The 22,278-nt window shown below is 40.3% G+C and overlaps 1 pseudogene; it reads left to right on the plus strand.

The window, feature by feature from the left end:
* Positions 1–15,677: 15,677 nt before the first annotated feature.
* LOC121941875 lies at positions 15,678–16,372 on the plus strand (annotated as a pseudogene).
* Positions 16,373–22,278: the final 5,906 nt, after the last annotated feature.

Here is a 22,278-nt window from a genome sequence, read left to right on the forward strand (position 1 = left end):
AGCTCAAAAATACAGACACACTGTGTGAGAGCTAACTGTTGCGAAGTAGATACCAACTTAATGGCCATGTCGGCATGCTGCCCTCTTTTTAGATGAATAAAATGTCTCTTCCCCTGCAAGCTAAGACTAATTAAACTGAAATGTCCATACAGACTGGACTCACTGGGCTCCCCATGTTAGTGCAGCACGAAGCAAGACCTGCTCCTCTGATGACATTTTTTGTTTTTCTTTCTGTCTTGTTCCCTCTCTGAGTACCTATCATATTTCCTTTACGTCCTCCTTTCTCATTCGAGTATATCTGCACAGTGTCTATTGGAGAGTTGTGATTCAGAGATGAGTTAATAATAGGATGAATTATTGTGATGGTTCATTCAGTAAGGGTGCTGTTCTGCTGCCAGTGTATGTGTTGATGGACTGTGAGTTCAAGCTCATGTACGTGCACACCAACGCACATGTGTGAACACACACCTTGGCCAAAGTGGTGTTCATAAATGGATTATGATTTGTGTTCTCACTCAGTGTATCCTTTTAAAGCATGCAGGTCTGACAACAGCAAAAGAAGCACAACCACAAACCCCTGGAAGTGTCTGCTGTTTCTACAAACTAGACCTTCCTCCATCTCCTGCTTTCTTTGGACTGTGCTTTGGTCTTTCTCATAACTTATTCAGACATGAGGGAAACCACAAGGAGTGCAAGCGCAGGGGTACAACCAGTAAGAGAGCAGACACAACAAGACAAGGCCAGAAGAAGTGGCACATACAACTGTTAACTATTCATTATGGTGACTAATTAAACATTAACACCTTTTTCAAAGCATAGCCCTGAATACTGGAGCCACGGGGGAGGAGTGGGTGTTGGTTAGAATTACAGATATTACACCAGGAAAATGACTCAAATGTCAATGTGAAAATGTCTTATTGGCTTGAATAGCCTCCTTTTCTCAGCTTTCTGGGAAATGTACTTAAGTCTTTTAAAAGCTGTATTCCATAACTAATAACACATGCAAACCACAGCAAAGGTAACAGAACATCAAGTCTCTCATTTGTAAGCGTCTTTTACATCTATCTCCTTTAGTGTACAGTGCAATGCAATATGTCAGACAGGTAACACCAGTATGAATACTTTAAGGAGTACAGCGATGATTGAGCAGTGCACTCAAAGGATCAAAATCAATGCATCAGGACCAGACATAGTGTTTCTTTTTCTATTCAACACATTCTTCTTTCTCTGGTCAGTGTCTGCTTGGTCTGAAAGACATAATTATTTTGTTTTGGGGCGGCATGGTGGTGTAGTGGTTAGCACTGTCACCTCACAGCAAGAGGGTCTTGAATTCAAACCTGGGGTGGGACGGAGTTTAGACATTGGGAGGGGGGGGGTTGCTTGTTCTTCCTGTGGCAGTGTTGGTTTTCTCAGAGTACTCTGGGCTCTGAGCTTGAATCGTTGTCTGTCTCTGTGTGTCAGCCCTGTGATAGCCTGGCGACCTGTTCAGGGTGTACCCCACCTTTCACCCAATGACAGCTGGGACAGAATGAAGATACGTTAAAACAATTATTCTTCAGTTGACACGTAGATACACTTTGCTTGCCACACAAGCTCGGTACTTTTTCTAACTTGCTCATTTTGAGTTTTGCATGGCAAGAATAGGAGGCAGACATTATGCTCTTGGTATTTCTTGAGCCTCTCATGGTCCTTCTTCCTGATGTTGCTATCGCTCAGGAATGCTACATCTATCACTACTGCTATCTTCTGCTGTTATATAGCCCTCTTTTCTGTTTCTGGCTCATGCTGTTCATCTTATAGCCAAGCATGTCTAGGGGTCTAGGACTGCTGTTGTACTGTGTTTCAGCTATACAGTACAATGGCTACAACTAAGTAGCAGCTCAAATACATCCAGTCCAGACCTCAGTTCCCCAGGTTAGACCCAGCGCTGCTGCCCACTGTAACAGCCCTTGCTGAGTTACCATGTTAGCTCTGGCTGAATTCAGCTGTTGCAGCAAGTCCGTCCCCACCTCCTCCGAGGTGCAGGCCACTCTCCTCATGGCAAAACTTTTCTCAAATAAGCCAGGAGTGAGGCACAGTTGAACCGCAATGTTATTGTTTCCCGATTTTGTTTTTTTCATTTCAAAGCAAAAATCGTTCGGTCACCATGTACACAGAACATCAACACATTGAGCTCTTATTTTGGTACTTCCACCAAGCGGGAGAGAGAATTTGCATATTAGCTAAATATTTAGAATCATGACATAAAGATTTAAAATTTAGATTTAAGATTTTTATTTAACATATAACATTTAGATTTAGATATAACATATAACATTTAGATTTAACATGTAACATTCTGATATAACATTCTGATGTAACATTTTTATTTCATAGTGACATTATCTTAAACTTTTTTTTTTCACAAAAGAATAAATCCGACAAAGTTCATAAAATATTGCTCTACATGTGATTAAAAAGTGACTCTTTTTAATGATGTTTTAGAGCTAAATGTGGAGAAATGTTGCTGTTACTTTCAGAGTGCACAACTTTACAATCGGCGCCCCCTAATGCCCATCCTGGTCCATTTCATGTGTAGGCAGAAGGTGCTGTCAGGCCATCTGCTGGCATATAATAACACTGTCAGTGGTTCTGTCCAGGCCATTCTCACCTGACTCCGTCCCAATAGCATATAATATAACTTGCTGTCACTTTGTTATAAAGTGAACTGTGGATGGAACAAGATGGTGTATACTCACAGTACACCACTGAGAAAGGCTTCTGTAAGTGGATGGACGACTTTTACTGGATGGAAATAAAGGTTACAAGCAACAACATTATTAAAATAACAGTCAGTAACAGCTAGGCCTGAAGCAAGTTTCAGTTCTCTGCATGTTGATTTTAATAAGCGGGAAAAGAAGTACTTAGATCCTTTTTTTCGGTAAAAGTAGAAAAACCAGGATTTAAAAATACTCCACTACACTGTAAAGAAAGATATACCACATTTACTCAATAAAATTGAGTAATATTATTAATTAAATATAATCATGTTTGTAATTGAGTAATTTTTAATTAAACGAGACCCTTTGGAGTTAACTATTTAATATGAGTAGATTTAATTAAAATACATAAAGGAATTAATTAAAACCTAAACAAAAATATTGAGTAGATATCAAAAAGAGAAATGTCTTAATTAGTAAAAAGTACTAATAAAACATAATTAAATTCTACATACAAGTACCATGTAATTATGTAATAATGATATATCTTAATCAGTGAATTTATTTGAATTTACTCAGTGGATTTAATTAAATCTAAATATAATTCTTACTTAGATATATTGTGTTTATCTCATGACTTACATTTTAAGGTGAGATTACAGTGGGTACCAGGAAGTACAGAGGAAATAAAACTGAATTAACAGAACACACATTAAATGCTTGCCAAAATTAACACATTTAATTATCAAAGTTATAGCATTTCATTGCAAACTTTTGCAAATCCTGACCTTGAACACTATTTTTGTGAAAACAAAAATGAGTACAGTTGCCAGAGGACCTGTTGAGAAGAACTAAGAAACGTTAGGGCATGGCTACACTTTCCTACTGTCTTAAATTTACAAATAAATTAAATGCTTGTGACAAATAAGAGAGGAGACCATTTATGGTCAGTGTATAAACCGAAATAATCGTCTTGTCTTAAAGAAAAATCCTATGCTTGCTTCCTCACCTCAGTGAGCCACTAAATTATATCAGTTATGATCTTAAAAAGAAGCACAAATCCTTGAAAAGTGCATGTGCCACAACATGTAAAAGAACAATTTGTAGATAAACATTTTTACCTTGAACTGACCACAACAGAAATTTTTTGAGGGGTATTCAGAACGATGTCCTAAGCAGAACCTGCAAACGTAAGGACCTGTAAAGCTTTCATCAAGTCCACCAAGAGAGTGCGCAGCAAGATTGTCTGCTGCCACACAATATACTGTCCCTTTAATATTCTTTCCAGCACTGACAACAAAAACTCTAGACATACAAAACTCTTCTTTTTAAGACACACACTTTTAGCATCAACAGCCTTGCAGAGAATGGCCAAGTTTATTGCACAAAGTGTAGAGCACAGTCCAGGTGGTATATTTGCTAAGACCCAATAAACAGCTGTGATCTTGTGTTTTTTACGCAACGTTCCTAATGGGTTGCAAACCTCAAAATCGTCAATGTAGAGAATTAATGCTATTCTTGGTTCTTCTACAGCAAAAAAAATGGGATTTGTTTGAAATATTCCCCATCTTGAAATGATTCATAGTGAGTGGATGAGCTTTGTCTTTTTTTTAAAACCTCATGTGAAATATCCTTATTAGTCAATATATGCTGCAAGGTCTGAAGAAGGGGCACGTATTGGAAGCTGAGATTCTCCTGCGAATCAAGAACGTACTCCACTGGCTCGACAAATTCAAACTGTTCCTTGAAATATTTTCTTCTTTTATAAACAGAACCGAAGGGCCCATCTACTCCCAGTGCTTTGCTTGTAGGATGTGACTTACAGAGTTCCTCTGCCAATTCAGTGACAATGTCCTCTTCCACGGCACAATTGTTCTTTTTCAAACTTGTTTCAACTAGCTGATAAATTACTGGGGCAGATGCTGTGTATATAAAATGAAGTTCCTCCACCAAATCATCGATACATTTACCAGAAACGTTGTGCACACTTTCCAACTTCAAGAGAAGTAAACCAATTCTTTGTTGAATTTCATTCGATATATCCACTGGAGGATTTATACAGGTATCCTCATAATCACTGTCACCTCCATGATCAGCTTCATGTGGTAAAGTTTAGTGTTCACCAATGACATCTGGCTATAAGTCTTCAAGTGAATGAGACCTGTGCTTTCTGCTTTTGTGTGAAAAAATGTGACATATATATTTGTCTTAAATGTGCATCCAGCAAAAACACACTCTACGGTTTCATGATGCCTCAGATGATTGCCAAGGTGTAGGAAATATTCTTTTTTAGTGGGATGTTTAGATGAGCAAATTAAACATGAGAAACAGAGGACTACTTCTGGTCTTCTATCTTCATCTTCTGGATGGTATCTTGAAAGATGCATGCGTAGGGCACTCAAAGTTTTAAAGGAGCATGGACAATCATGAACAAGACAAGGTACCGAATTTCCAGTTTCAAATGTCCTGTGCTGTAGCCTGTAATGGGTCAGAAGATCACCCCTTGTCGTTGCTCTGTATCCACAGGTTTTTACACTGCCATCTCATCTGGGGGCACATAAGAGAGACACAGTAATGTTAATTACAAAACGTGCCTTTCTGCTTTATCACAGATAAAAAACATTCCTGTATCAATCACATGCATAGGCTGTAATATAGGGCTGGTTGGTATATCAGTATTTGCATCCCTTTATTGTTATATGTACACTGATGACATCCAGCCTAGCAAGAAATTATTTTTTTTTTACACAATTATAGCCTACATTTGAGAGTTTGAGAATTTGAGAGTTTCTCCCAAAACAAACCTTGTTAATTTGACTTTATTATTTAAATCATTTTAAATATTTCAGATTTTTAATGAATTGTACAGCCTAATTGAACATGTAATTACTATAATAAGTAACTGGCTAAATTTGTACTGAGTTTTATGCAAAGGTCGAACAAATCAATTTTAATAGGGAGGTTTTTATACCACGCATCACATCTTAATGCTTGCGGCATATATTGTCCTGGCGGTGGTTAGTGAGTAGCAGGTGGCACCCTGTCCTGACAGAGTCAACCAGATAACATAGATGAGTAAAGTAGAAGAGGGTAACTCCCAATCTGCATGTTTTGTGGCTATGTCTGCTGAATTAAAAAATCGTGGTTAACAGGAAGTGCTTTTCAATTAAAAATTGACCAATTCCATTAAGTTGGATTTATTCAATTTTCTCTCTGTTTAAAATTACATAAACAGAAAGCTTATATTTGATTAACCCAGACATCGGTTTTATTCAAGACATTTTTATTTGAATTTTACTTAAATAATTACCACAAAATCAAGGACACATTAATATTGAATATATTTTACCAAATTCATCAATTAAAACCTACATGACCACAGAATCATTTATTACAGTGTACAAGTGAAAATCCTGAATTCAAAATGTCACACGAGTTAAAATACAGAAATATAATCAGCTAAATTGGCTGAGTTTTCAGAGTGGCACGTGTCCATTTGTTAGAGAATGCTGTATCACTTTATGTTACTATCACATGTTAGAGCATTTTAATGTTGTGGTTATGCAATATCATGCCAATTTTAAATGCTTTGTATACTATTGGATAGATTATTACAACATTATCAAATAGTGTCACATAAATGTAGTGCAATACATATTTGCATCTGAACTGGAGTAGATCAACTACAAGAAAATTACAAAAGTACAGTACTTGCGTATGTAAAACTATTTAGTTACTTCCAACCTCTGATTTTAATAATGTTCCAAAATGAATGGAAACCAATGACTGCCTTGTAATGAAGAAAAAAACATTCTGCTTTTAAAGTAGCCTTCATGGAAACTGCAATAGTGGTCGGGTCTTTAATAAAAGTAAAATGGCTGTGTTCTTATGTGGATCATGAGATTCCCTTAAAAGCAACAATATTATGCAGAGACTATATTGTACTTTGAATTTATTTTGTTTGGGAACTGCCATTGATGTAGTAAAACCCATTAATAACAATGTAAACAGTGTCGTGGTTGTGTCATGACCTAGTGGACCATACTTCTAATGCAGCAGCTGCTTCCTATTGAGTGTGCTGATCAATGCACAACAACTATTGGCCTGTATGTCTTCTAAGGGATGCCGAATATAAAAGACCTTCTTTCTGAGAATGCATGTGCCCTTCAAGAACAACCATCTGCAAGGCAGCATCCGCTTTGAAATTTTTTAACCCATCTTCCTCAGCTTTTGAAGTTTTTACTTGAAAACTGCTCCCCAATTTAATCAGATGAAAGAGTTTGCAGCAAATCAATTAAAGCAATGTGAGTTTCAATGAGCTTGACAGTTTCCAAAAGATCTTCATTCCGGAGTGTATCTTTCACAAGTTATAAAGTGCTGGGGTATCCAAGCAGAAATATAAAGAACAGAATTGTATGTCACTTGTTTATTTCAGTTAAAATTACCAGTGACACTTTCTATGGCACCCATGTCTTCAGTGCATTAAAAAAAAAAACATACTTACAATGCTCCAAGCACTGTATAATTATTGTTATAATCTATCCATCCATTCATCCAGTTGTTTGGGACCAGTTTGTATACACAATCAGATTCTTTTGGTACTACCCAAAGCTCACGAAAGAGTATAGGTCTACCTCTACGAAGTCGTTCTCCATGGTCTCACCAAACTCCTCCCACGCCTGGGTTTTTGCCTTGGCGACCGCCATAGCTGCACTCCGCTTGGCCTGTCGGTACCTGTCTGCTGCCTCCGGGGTCCCACAGGCCAAGAAGGCCCGACAGGACTCCTTCTTCAGCTTGACGGCATCCCTCACCACTGGTGTCCACCAACGGGTTCGGGTGTTGCCCCCCCGACAGGCACCGACCACCTTACAGCCACAGCACCGGTCGGCCGCCTTGGCAATGGAGGCATGGAATATGGCCCACCTGGACTCAATATCCCCCGCCTTCCCCGGGACATGGTCGAAGCTCTTCCTGAGGTGGGAGTTGAAGCTCCTTCTGATAGGAGACTCTGCTAGATGTTCCCAGCAGACCCTCACAATGCGTTTGGGTCTGCCAGGTCTGACCAGCGTCCTCCCCCACCATCGGAGCCAACTCATCACCAGGTGGTGATCCATTGACAGCTCCTCCCCTCTCTTCACCTGAGTGTCCAAGACATGTGGCCGCAATTCCAACGATACGACCACAAAGTCGATCATCGAACTCCGGCCTGGAGTGTCCTGATGCCAAGTGCGCATATGGACACTCTTATGCTTAAACATGGTGTTTGTTATGGACAATTTGTGGCGAGCAGTCCAATAACAAAACACCACTCGGTTTCAGATCAAGGGGGGCATTCCTCCCGATCACGCCCCTCCAGGTCTCACTGTCATTGCTGACGTAAGCGTTGAAGTCCTCCAGCAGAACGAGGGAGTCCCCAGGAGGAGCACTCTCCAGCACCCCCTCTAGGGACTCCAAAAAGGGTGGATACTTTGAACTGCTATTTGGACCATAGGCACAAACAACAGTCAGGATCTCTCCCTCAACCCAAAGGCAGAGGGAGGCTACCCTCTCATTCACTGGGTAAACTCCAACATACAGGCACACAGCCGGGGGGCAATAAGTATTGCCACCCCTGCCCGGCACTTCTCACCAGTGGCATCTCCAGAGTGGAAGCGAGTCCAACCCCTCTCGAGAAGACTGGTTAGAAGTTAACACTTTCTAAAAGTGAATATTACAAAAAAAGAAGATGAAATCTGATGATGAGCTTTTACCTGTCACCACTTCACTGTGAATGTGCTGAGCATTCTCATTCCCAGGTCATTATGTACTGATGTTTTATCACATCCCTCAGTGTCTCATACAGACACACAATGCATCTGTATGAGACGAACCAGTCTTCCAACCAACTCCACTGGAGGTCTAATGCAATATCAGATCCTCAGAGAAAGGCCAGTGACATACTAGTTTAAAGAGCAGCAAAATTTGAATAGCGTGGAGGTTGTGGAGGATGGGTGGGTCAAAGAAATGCAGGACTTTCTGAGGGAGACCACTGTCATGCCCCGAGTGAAACCAAAAGTTAATGTTGAGGGTTTTTCTAACTTGTATACTTAACTTATGTCACATACGTAACATGTTCATTTTAACCCAGACTATAATCTTTTCATGAACCCAACGGCATTGCAACCATTTGACAATATTAATCACGTCTTAAAAGAAGTGCAAAACCACAGTTGTTTTTGTAACCTGTGGAGTTGCCCCCCTGCTGGCCTTTAGAGACAATGCAGGTTTAAGGGACCTCAGCAAAAGCTTCACTTTTCAGACCCAGAGTCTACGTCCACTTCTTTCATATAGTCTGTGGTCTCTGGATATCTTTGTTTTTTTTTTTCCTCTTCTTTTTAACTGGTAGACAGACAGAATAGCACACAGACACACTGATTGCCGAGTGGGTAATTTTTTTCTTTTTTTTCTGTCTCTTGGATCTTTGGCATAGTTGTCCTGTGGGAACTTTTCACAGAGGAGATGAAGAGCATGCAGCGAGAGGACCAAGCTGAGAAGGCATGGAGAAAAGTTGAGGGTGCTTTTTGGAAAAGTATTGAAACTAAAAGGACACTGAGGTATCCAGTGGTACCAACCATGTCATGCCAACTTCTCAGGATGGGGCTAAATAATGCTCCAAAGTTAGGCAAAATTTTTGTGACTGAAAGCCATGACAGCCATTTAATAGGGGTCACTTGACCTCTCACAACAAGGTATCTGAATAAAAATGGGTTCCGTGGGTACCTATGAGTCTGCCCTTTACAGACATGCCCACTTCATGCTAGTCCCATGTAGTTTGTTGCTCTCATTTGAAATTTGAAAATCTTAAACTGTTGAATTTTGTGATTAATTGTGGTTATTTCATTTTATTTATTTATTTTTTTTATTTAACCTTTATTTAGCCAGAATAGTCCAATTGAGATCTAGAACCCCTTATCCAAGAGAGTCCTGGCCAAGACGGCAGCACAAAGAATTTCGCATAAAAAAAAACAAGTAGACCAAAAAGACAACAGCTAAAGTTAAAACAAACAGCTTAAAAATTCAAACACAAGCCACAGGCAACAAATTTAAAACAGTCAATTAGCAGTGGTAAACTTGTTTGTAAAGGGATGGGAGACCCAGAAATGCTGCTTGTCTCTTTCATGAGCCTATGCACCTGTGTCCCACCATAGATGTTAACAAACAATGATTTAGTCTTCCAACATCTTGGTGCATCACTCTGGATGTAAATAATGGCGCTGCTCATTGAGATGACTGCAGTGAGAGATTAAACTAATGTTAGCATCTTCACTGGGATTATTTAGCATGCAGCTAATGGCTTTCCTTCATGGGAGGCCATCAGAGCCCTGTGCCGGCTGCTCTCTGAATGGCTCTGTTGGAACTGGCACACAAGCTCAATATCTCTCATCTGAGAGAAAGAAATAGATAAAATTGTACACATAACCCCACACACAGATACACACAGAAACAGTGAGTTTATTTCTTCCAGGGGACATGAATATATGGCAGTTGATATCCATTAGCTGTAAACATGTAGAATCTGTCTGCTGAACAGAAGGCGTCTCGGTGGGGAGCCAGCTGGCGATGTGGAGGTGTAATAGTTTGATACAGAATATGTGCATGTGCATGGTTGTCTTTGTACAGGAATTTGTGTGAACATCCTTGTTTTCAGTCAGTTTGACACTCTTGCAGGGCTTGTTATGGACAGCAGTAGCAGAGCTACCTCTGTGGGGGCGAAAACTGTAAAGGTCCCATTAGGTGTGCTGGGCACCACAGCAGGCATCCAAACATCTGTGACCTTTGTATAAAACAAACAAGGAAAGCTATTGGAGGAAGAGTATGAAATTGCATTCCAACCTTCCTTTCCTCTTCACGAAGAAGACAAAGGTGAATCTAACTGTAAAAAAAATTGACAAGAAGGTTGAGTCAGGTCATCTGACCCAGGAGAAGCTGAAAACTGTCAAAATAACACTTCTCTAGAACTGATTCTTTTTGGAAAACACTAAAATGTGAGTGAGTGAGTGAGTGAGTACATTTACATGCTCAGTTAAGTCAAGCTACGGTCATTGCTTGATAAAGCCATTTCATTAGAATTAGAATACTTGTCCCAATATTAAAGCAGCAGGGGATAATGTATGTCCAACTCCACCACAGTTGGTAGCTATATGCCAGCCTGTTCTCATTCCAAACTTGTAAAATAGCTGCTCTGTCAGTGCTTTTGGCCTAAGTGATGCCAAAAGGCATGTTTTGCATGTGTATGGCATGCAGCTGGACAGTGTCAGCTCAGAATACACTGGATGGCACCTGCTGTGTCCACCCGAAATGCGCATGGGCGGTGTCAATTGTAAACACAGCTAGATGGAACATGTGTGGGCGTGAAATGTGGCAGGTTCAAATGTTGTTGGCAATGATGTAATATAAGAAGCATGAGGGTGCCTATAGGGCAGGAGGGAGGGGAGACGGATGGGTCCCACGACCCCTGACCTGAAGTGGGAGTCTAGTGTTCACTTCCAGTTTTAATCTGAGCTTTTTTTTTGGTTTTTTTTCCTATAGCTACCCATGTGTCTTCTTCCCCCAAACCTAACCATCTGTGCCAGGATGTGAGTTTGCTGGTGGTCCAGCATGCTGTTGTTGTCTAAGCATAAACACATGCAGCATAATCCAACCATGTGCATTTTTTGACATCATGGTAGCCAAAGGTAGACAAAGCAGCTACATGTGATGAGTTGAGATGAGACTGTGTAGGATATGCCCCCTCTCAGCTAGTTGCTATTGGACTTTGTTCCAGTTGACCTATTATGTCACATGGGGCAGCTGTGGCTCAGAGGTAGAGCGGGTCGTCTTCTGATCGGGAGACAAGCGGTTCGAACCTGCCCTGCTCCTCCAGGCAACATGTCGAAGTATCCTTGGGCAAGATACTGAACTCCAAATTGCTCTTGATGCTGTGTCATTGGGGTGTAAGTGCATGTGAATGGTTAGTAAGTAGCAGGTGGCACCCTGGCCTAGGCCAGTTCAGGTCCGGTTGTATACATGAAAGAGTAAAATGACCCCAACAACATTATCTTGGTGTGTTAGTTCAATGTGTTCCCATCCAAACTCCTCACGTTACCACTTTGCCATGGACTTCCATGTCTTCATATTTCACTCTGGGTATCCTTCTGTATTCGCTATTTACATTCTGGGATGCCTCTACCATGATGTCAACAAATACAGATAGTGGGATGATGCGGCACATAGCTATGCTTAGACAACACAAGCACATGGCAACCGACACCGAAATGTCAACAAATACACATGCTGGCAGGGATGGTTATTATTAGAGTAAGGTGTAGGAAAAAAAACCATCACATTCAGACAGGCAGTGAGGTCTGTTGTTTATGGGACCCATTCACTACCACTCTTGCCTGCCCTATAGGTGCCCACATGTTCCTTGTATTACATCGATACCAGCAGCATTTTGACCTGATGCCATCCCGCTGCATTTCATGCGTATGCAACAGGTTTTGTCCCGTTTTTTTCTCGATGTCGCCCATGCACATATCATGCAGACACAGCAGGTGGCGTCCTGCTATTCAGTGGCGCAAAAGAACACAAAGACTGGTTCTGTGCACATTCTAACATTTCATTTCTGTCATTTAATTCTAAGATGTTTACATGTATTTTAAAAGTTCTGTTTTAGACTTTTCCTAACATCATGTACCTGTACTGAGTGAAGAGTAAAAAAACAAATTATTTTTTTAAGTTAATTAAATCTGACCACCTACAAATTTGATTTATTCTTGCTATCAGTCATCATACAGTTTTTTTGTCTGCAAACTAGAGGTGGGGAAGTAAAAAAAAGAAAAAAATCAAAAGGTTTGAAATCTGACGATGCATTTACGTGTTACCACTACACTATGAATGTACTGAGCATTCTCATTCCCAGGTCATTATATACCAGTGTTTTGTCACGTCCCTCAGTGTCTCATACAGACACACAAGGCATCCTTAAGCATCTGTATGAGACCGCTGTAGTGCCCCCTGTGAAATCAAAGGTCAATGTTGAGGGTTTTTCTAACTTGCACAGCTAAGCTGACTTATGTCACGTCATGTACAAGACATACTCAGTTCAACCCAAACAACATTATTTTCCTGATCCTAACGACACTGCAACTGTTTGACTATGATAATCACATGACGAAAGGGATTTCCGGAACAATGACTCTTATACAGATGCTAAAAAAGCACTGTCAAAGTGATGCTATTTTACGCACCGATTAGTTCAACTTCTAGAAATTACATGATTTCAGTCCAACATGTTTCCATGTATTTTAAAAGTTTAGTTATAGATGGACTAACACAATAATTTTACTTTTTTTTCATTTCATCATCATGTTAACTTACTGAGTGAGTGAGTGAAAACTAATTATTTTTAAAGTTAGTCACCTACAAATTGATGTATTCCTGCCATCAGTCACCATACAATTATTTGGTCTGCAAACTAGAGATGGGAAAACGCGTTCTCCTGATGCTGTGATTCTTTTGAACTGCCTCATTTGACTCGCCATTGTGAGAATGAGAGTCTTGTGGGCAACAGCACTTTAGGCTATACCCTCAAAGGCACACTTGAAAGGACGTGTTCAGAGCAGAGTTACACAAGAGTTAGCAGGCTGCTTCACACCAGAAGCATATTTCAATGCACACCCCAGCCTCCAATATTTTCCACCAAGATCACACATTCCAAGAGCGTGTCAATCCAAGCAGTAAACGTTTCAGCACACAAACCCAGATCAGCAGTCCACGGCATCCACAGATAATATGATCACTAATACTGACAACCTATTGGGGCGTCCATAGAATGGGTCATCTTCTAATCGGAAGGGGCAAAATACTGAACCCCAAATTGCTCCCAATGCCGCGTCATTGGACTGTGCATGCGTATGAATAGTTACCACCTAGTAGGTGGCCCCTTGTATGGTAGCCTCGGCCACTACTGTGTGAATGTGTGTGTGAATGGGTGAATGTGACATGTCCTGTGAAACGCTTTGAGACTAGAAAAGCACTATACAAGTACAGTCCATTTACCATTTACGATTCTTAGAAGAAATGAGAAAATATTAGTTACTTTTTAATGTCTAGTGTTTTTTTTTTAATTTTTGATATTAAATCATTATTGTATTAACATCTACTTAAAGTATTACAGTATTTCGCACAAAAGTAACATACATGCTTTCAAGTTCAAATAAATGCATTTAGTTTTTCTAACTCAGTTATGACAACAGCATAGAATAACAAGTGTGAGCTCCTCTAAAAAGTTACAGATCAGATAACAACGTTTAAATGACAATGAAAAAAATCTAAGAGTGGTTGCTCGTAGATGTAGTGATGAATCTCACTCAAATCTACAAATCTGCTGCTCCCTTCAGCTTTAAGGAGCTTTATAGTAAGTTTCAGCTAATTTATTTATTTATTTATTGACACACACAATTAAATAAAAGCAAGAAGTTAATACCAAACATGACAAGAATTGTGCAAGTGAGGTGAAGAAGCCCAAAGGGGCTTATAGTGAAAACCTCCCCTCTAGAGTTTACAATCTATTAGAATACTAAACGAAATGTCCGCCTTAACATGACAATATATCAGTAAAATCAGTATACTATAAGTAGTTCTATAGTCCACATAAATAAAACAGACACATACACATTACACATCAGTACAGCTAAAACATTAACTACAGCACAGGTGTTTCTTCATGTTAGACTTTAATGAAAACAACGATGGACAAGTTTTAATTAAGTGAGGACTGGAATTCCACAGTAAAGGTCCTCTGTATTCCAAAGCATACTGACCGAGAGTTGTGCAGGAATTGGGGAGATAAATGACCTCTGCTTGTCTTGTTGGATATGAATGAATGTCAGAGTTCATTATAAAGAAGTCATGGAATACATCTCGTAAGCTGTGCTCTTTAAGAATACATTTATACATAAAAATATTTGTTTGATATATATTATTTGATATATAAACTTCTGTCTAAAAATAGACAGAAGATTTAATTTCTTGAGCACAGGAGCCGATGATTCTCAGCGATATGACACAATTGCCAATCGGACAAATTTCTTTTGGACTAACAACATTTTTTGCAGGGAAGGATATGTACTGGCCCAAACAATTTTACATTATGATACGTATTGTTAAGGAACGACTGAGGAACACAGGACCCAAGTGCAAGACACAACACGAATACATGAAATTCAAGTGATTTAATGTGAACAGAGATATCTACAGTGCGATTATGCAAAGGGAGGGGGGGCGTGTCCGGGGATCCAGTGGTGTGTGGTGAGTGGCGTTGAGCTCTCCAGAGTGTGCGCAGTGAGGCGGCGTTCGGATCCGGATCCGTAATGGCGTCCACAGTACAAACAACAATGGGGGAGTCGACAAGCGGCAGGTCGACAAGTGGCAAGCAGACAGGCAGGCAGGCAGGCAGGTGATGATAATGAGGCATTGAAGCACGAACAAGCAAGGCTATCTGCAGCAGAGAAACACAATGAAACCTTAGCTTCACAAGCTAGGCACACAGGGAAACGCACATACTGACAGGGAGCTAGGATCAACAGCGGAGTTTACCGCACGAGTAGATGGAACGATCTGGCGACGAGTGAGTCTCAAGCCGGTCTTTTTATACTGGAGGGTTGATTGCTGTTTCACCTGGCACAGCCTGCCAGAGAAGGCCATACCCACCAAAATATAGGCCATACCAACATGAAGGATCACACACAGGGGAAAACAAATAACCACACAAGGAAAGAGGGGGGCTGCCATGACGCCATCATGACATGTATGGATACATTAAACTATAGTAGAGTATTAGTTGACATGATTGATTCAATACTGAGCTGAGACACCTGTCAATTAAAACTTCTTCTCCTCTCAGCTGTTTTTCCTGTTTAATCACACAGCCGCTCACTCACTGTTAGCCCGTTAGCTACTTTAGCTTTAGCTCTGGTTAGCGATGGCTTCTCCCTGCTCCTCTCCCTCTTCTGCTCTCTCCTGCTCAGTGTGTCAGATGTTTAGTTACTCCTCTGCCTCCTTAAGTGATAGTGGTACCTGTAACAAGTGTAGTTTATTTGCTGCGCTGGAGGCGAGGCTTAGCGATCTGGAAGCGCGGCTCCGCACCGTGGAAAATCCCTCTTTAGTTGCGATAGTTAGCAAGCCCCCTGTAGCCGGTGCGGACCGACATAGCATAGCCTCTGCTAGCCGTCCCCCGGCAACCCCCATGCAGCCGGGAGGCTGGGTGACTGTCTGAGCGAAGCATAGTAAGCCAAAGCCCACGGTACACCACCCAACCCCCCCTTCACGTTTTAAATAAGTATCCCCCGCTCAGCAACACACCAGCTGAGGACACAATCCTGGTCATTGGTAGCTCTATTTTGCGAAACGTGAAGTTAGTGACACCAGCGGCCATAGTCAAATGTATCCCTGGGGCCAGAGGGGGCGACGTCGAGTCAAATCTAAAGCTGCTGGCTAAGGCTAAACATAAATACAGTAAGATTGTTATTCACATTAACATAGAGTTGGTGATGTCGGACACCGTAATCTTCTCTGGACCCCTCCCCAATGTGACTAGTGATGACATGTTTAGCCGCAACATGTCAAGTTTGCCACCAACATTAGCAAAATAGTCATTAAGTCCATTTGCTATATCAGAAGGTTCAGTATATGAACTTAATGTTGCTATCAAAAAACTGAGATGGAATTTTTACAGAGGCCCTTTTCTTATTAAGTAGTTGATTAAAGATGTGTGATGTGGACTTTATGTTGCTGGCAGATTATTGAAACTTGTTTGAATAATATTTCCTTTTCGCTATACGGAGTAGAAGTGTAAATTTATTTTTGTATATTTTCTATATTTCTGAACTGTGGGGAGTAGGATTTTGCAAATATGTGTTATATAGTTTATTTTTCTTTATAGAGGATTTCAGAACCCTCATACATTCTTTGGATCCCACTTTTTGCTAATGTTAATTGAAATAAAGGGAAATATAGGGAAATGGTAATGTAATGTCTAAGCTCATTGTTTAGCTGTCCTTTTTTTTTAAATCCTTTTTTTAGCTCCAGTGACAGCTGGCTGTATCTAGTCACAAATGTATAGTGTAAAATCCAGCCCCTCCCTGTGCCCTGCGTTATAGTGATTCAGAATATGAAATGTTTTGATCTTATTTTACTGATGAAGTGGAGTCAATTAGAGCCTCTATTGCCCTCACTGCTACCCACTCTGATGTCCTTCATCTGCCATTAGATAGTTTTAACCAGTTTTATCCCATTACCTTGTCTGAACTTTTAGAAACTGTCATTTATGAGAGTGTCTTCCAGCCCTCTTGATATGATACCCAAAAATGTTTTACTTTTTACTAAATAACAGAATCTGCTGTGTCCTGTTTGCTTCTCTTTTTAGTTGTTTATTTAAAAGTTATTGATGTGAACTTACTGCTAAAAAGAAAAGAAAAGAAAAAAAAACTGGACTGGATCCCTCTCTTCCTTAAAATTATATTTCCAAGTTCCAGTGATTCACAGCATTCTGTTAGACAGTCTGAGGCACCGAATGAGGATTTCTGGTACAACTTTAGAATGGCTTTCATTTTATCTGACAGACAAAAGGGGTTTCGTGTCTCTGTAAACTCTTTTTTTCTGTTAAGTATGGTGTGCCTTAGGGGTCAGTTTTGGGACCTTTTAATTTTCTTTGTACATGCTTGAGCATGAGGATAGATCCATAGACACCGGAATGATGGGATCACTTAATAACTGCTTTTTTGATGTTGAAAGCTGGACAAAACCAGATAAATCTGAGATTCTCATCATTGGGACCTACCTTAACCCAGCACTAAACAAACAAATTCTGTCTTTGGCTAGTCCAGCTATTGGATCATATCAAGACTGTTGCACAAAAATCTCAAAGTCTGGTTTGATAGTAATACAAGTTTTGAGCAGAATTTCTCAAAGTTTGTGCAATCAGGTGTTTATCATCTTAGAAATATTTCAAAAATAGGATCCATCTTAACTTTTTAAAGACGCAGAGACAATTTCACATGTCCACTCTTTACACCTGCATTACTGCAACAGCTTCTTTTCTTGCCTGAAACAAAAATCTATTAACCCATTAATGTCCTTAGTGGAACTTCAAAATTTCCTTCGCAGCATTTCAAGTTCCAGCTGACCTAAGAACATATCAGTTGGAATTATTCAAATCAGTCAAAGTACGAGGCTACAGCGCCCGTTTTTCCTAACATACTTTTTTTAGTATTTAGTCACAAGGGGTTTCTCGTTTTTTGGTTTTCCATGAAAACACACCCAAAACAATAGGTTAGGAGTATCAGATCTTAATAATTTTTCATACACACATTGTCCAGAATCTTATAATACAGATTTAAATTAAAAAATGATCATTTTAATTTTTTAAAATTTTATAATTTTAATTTTTTTTACTTTTTTTTTAATGGGAATAAAATATGTTTAGACTCTCAGTCTTCCACCCCTACTTAATATGACTCACTCTCTCTCTCTCACACACACACACATGAACACCTCATCCCCTTGCGTTTCTCCTTTCTGTAATAGTTTTGCTTTGAACAAACTGACTCTCTCTCTCACTCGCTCTCTTCTTTACATCCACTGCAGCTTCAGGATGTTTGGAGGACAGATTTGTTATTTTATATCTGCCTGTGGGATTTCTACATTAATTGCACTCACTCACCACACATACACATGCCATTATGAAAATAAACGACACACAAAACTGAGGTGAAATTTTAAATTAAAAAAAATTTAAAAATGAAGACCTGTAGTTAGCTCAAACAATAGGCTAGCTAAGTAATGTTATACCTAATATTTACTAACACACTAACCTACATACTGACTGATAAACAAACACATCTACACAGATGATGTTTGACTTGTTGATTCATGTATCATCGACCTGAATAAGCAACAACTTCCTTTTTCAATTTTGTGCACAACATTGTTTGTCAAAAATATTTGGTGAAGAGTTTATCAAATCATCATCATCAGGTAATAACTCAAAAATATGACATATCATAAAAACACCAATTTACACTGGATGGGGGCTTTTAGTAAATTGGCAATATATGAGGAACGCCAAACGTGGCTCTTGAAACATTGCTGAAAGATCTGTCGCTGCTGCTGCAACAGCAATGAATCTTGAATGTCCGACACATTTTCAGCCCAACTTTACACAAGGTGCCGCTCTGTCAGTGACCTTCAGCATCTACTTATGTCACTTTAGGTATCCTTCTGCGTCAGCTGTTTAAACACCGGGATGCAGTTTCTGTGATGTCAACAAATGCACATGGTGGGATAAATCAGCATGGTCCTTATGTTTATGTAGCCAGGTGTAAAAAAACACACACACAGTTATTTGAGCACAATAAAAGAAGAGAGACTGTTTATTTTCTTTATCTTTATTTGTTTTGCATCGGCAAAGTGTTGGTTGTCCTATTGCATTTGAATGCACCGCTCAGCTCACATAGTCCCACGTGGGGATACCTAGCTCTCAGAGCCAATCAGAGGTTACACAGGCCACGCTCAGCCTGTCGGCTTGGAGGCGAAGTGCAGGCGCGTTGCTCTCCCGGTCTTTTCTGATCTCAGCCAGAGAAGCGAGGGCAGCTGCCTGCTAAGAGGACGAGAAACACGGGAGAAAAAACCCATAGTTTACCTGTGAAAACATGGAAAGAGAGTCGAAGCACTCACCCACTGGAAGTCCCGAGCCAAGTGACTGAACAAAGGAGAGAGGTACGTCGTAAGACGAGTCAATTATCCGATAAAAAAAAAACTTGTTGAGGCTTACCACCGTGGTGCATGCTAATGCTAGCTCTGTGCCTAACAGGCTAACCGCTTGCCTTTCATCCGGAGAGCTGCTGAGGTCCGACATCGGCGAGCTCCGCCTTCATAACATGGAGAGAGCAACGGTGAGAAATGTGCTTTTTAGCTGCTCTGGTGCTATTTTCCTCTTGTTTTTCCGAGTGTTGAAAGAAAGCAGTGGTGATATTACGGTTATGAGAGTGAACTGAAGTGAATAATGGTGCAATACTTCTGAACATATGCACATTGAGTTTATTATTTTATGCTGATGTGTATAAAATTAAAGGGGAAGTGTTTTATTTTCCTAATGCAAATTTAAAGGGAAACAAGAGTAATCTGATATGTTGTGATACATGTAAAACAATATTTTATTTTGTACTATGCAATTTATTGAGAACATTTATGCTATTTTGGCTGAATTTAAAGTGACTAGAGGGTAATTTTTGGTGCAGTTCTCTAACATAAATAGGCCTATAGTGTAAGAGTAACTCAAGCACACTTCTTTAATACCTCTGTGTTTAACTCAAAATGTGTACTGTTATGTTATTTGCACATGGTTCTGATATGGTTATGATAAATGATATTTTGAATGTTAATGGTTACTTACCATAAGTACTATTGAAACACTGTTCAATGAACAGGTCAATGTGTGAGCACTTTAATGGTTAGTTCTCATAAATGATACACTTAAGATTGAACGTTGTACAACTAAGACAGATTTGAGATTTGAATAGAGATGAAGATTCATGTCATAATTAGATGTAGTGGTGTGCATCTTTTGACATTTTGGTATCCCTAATGATGCATCTGAGAATGGATGGTGTTGAATGTAAATTGTGTGACCTGTCTACAGGTCAGGTTTTTTTTTGGAGGACGGAAGAGTCTGAGGTTCAGGACAAACTTCCTGCCGTAACAGATGGCGAGCCAACCACCCTGATGAAAGTTCAGCACCAAGGAAATACCCACGTATCCACTCATCCACACACATATTACACTTACATTACACTACAAGGACCTTTGGAAGCAGGTGAACTTGAATAACTCTACAACGATAAAACCTGCAACAACTCCTATTTTATTTAAGGGCCCCAACAGACATTTTTTTGTTGTAAGTGTGCACACTACTATTTTTTTTATTTTCTGACAGTTTGGGTTATTAATTTTTATTCTGTACAAACCAAACAGTTTACTTTATTCACTGTAACAAATTATAAGAGTGGCTACTCGACTGTTACTCCTGCGTCTGCCTCACTATTGTTGCTCAGTACAGTGGCTCCTCCCGAATTTAGTGTCTTCTGATTCTGGTCCAGGTCTTATGATCAGTCCAAGTTGTTATTGCGCTGTAATTCACTTTTATATCCTTAAAATTGGTTACATTTACACAACAACAGCACATGGCAACCAGCATGGACCTCAATGATGGTTAGGGTTAGGCAACATCATAGATGGTTAGGTTTGGGCTAAAGAGGCATGATATGATAAGGTGTAGAAAAAAAAAACAAAAAAATAACAACTCATCCACATGGCAAGCAAATTCCGAACTCCCACACTAAAGTCTGTTGTTAGTGGCTACTAACAACAGACTACCCACCTGCTACCCACCTGCCCCATGCCTTATATTAATGTTGTTACTGGCAGCATTATTTACCTGATGCTGTCCTTCAGTGTTTCATGCGGATGGACGTGGAAGGTGGCGTCACGCTCATCTATGCCGAAAGGACTGACAGAGCGGACAAATTTTATAGGTTCAGAGTGAGAATGGGCTTGATGTCACACAATGGTATGCTGTCTACAATGCCTGTTAGGTGCAGGTGCACAGGAGATGGATCACTTCATGGCCATTATGGTCAGTGACAAATGACAGTGTTTAGCTTTTTTTCTTTTTGGGGTACTTGCCATGTCAGTCAAGTGGGTCAGAAATGTACTTGCCCTTTATAGATTATTTTATCAGAAGTTATCAGATAATGAAGTTAGTTGTCATATTTAATATTTATTGAGGTATATGTATATCGGAACAAGGACACGTGTTCAGATGTGAGATCCATCCATCCGTTCATTTTTGTCCGCTTATCCAAGGCCGGGTTGTGGGGGCAACAGGCTAAGCAGTGCACTCCACTTGTCCCTCTTGCCAGCAACGCTTTCTTTTCCTGGGGGACCCCAAGGCGTTCCTAGGCCATACGAGATATGTAATCCCTCCAGCGTGTTCTGGGACTGCCCCAGGGCCTCCTACCAGTAGGACTCGCCCTGAACACCTCCAGTGGGAGGCGCCCAGGAGGCATTCTGATCAGATGCCCGAACCACCTCAACTGGCCCCTTTCTACGCAAAGGAGCAGTGGCTCTACTCCAAGCTCCTCCAGAATGTTTGAGTTCCTCACCCTATCTCTAAGGCTGAGCCCAGCCACCCTCTGGAAGAAACATTTCAACCCCTTGTATCTCATTCTTTTGTTCACTACCCAGAGCTCATGACCAAGGGTGAGGACTGGAACATTCGCCTTCCAGCTCAGCTCCTTCGTCACCACAACAGTCCTATGCAACTCCCACATCACTGTGGATGCCACACCAAACCGTCTGTCCATCTCATGCTCCATTCTACCCGCACTCGTGAACAAGACCCCAAGATACTTAAACTCCTTAGCTTGGGGCAGCAATTCACTCCCCACCCAGAAAACAGTCCACTGTTTTCTGGCAGAGAACCAAGGCCTCAGATTTGGAG

Source organism: Plectropomus leopardus, chromosome 4 (genome assembly GCF_008729295.1).
Source record: "Plectropomus leopardus isolate mb chromosome 4, YSFRI_Pleo_2.0, whole genome shotgun sequence".
Taxonomy (NCBI): domain Eukaryota; kingdom Metazoa; phylum Chordata; class Actinopteri; order Perciformes; family Serranidae; genus Plectropomus; species Plectropomus leopardus.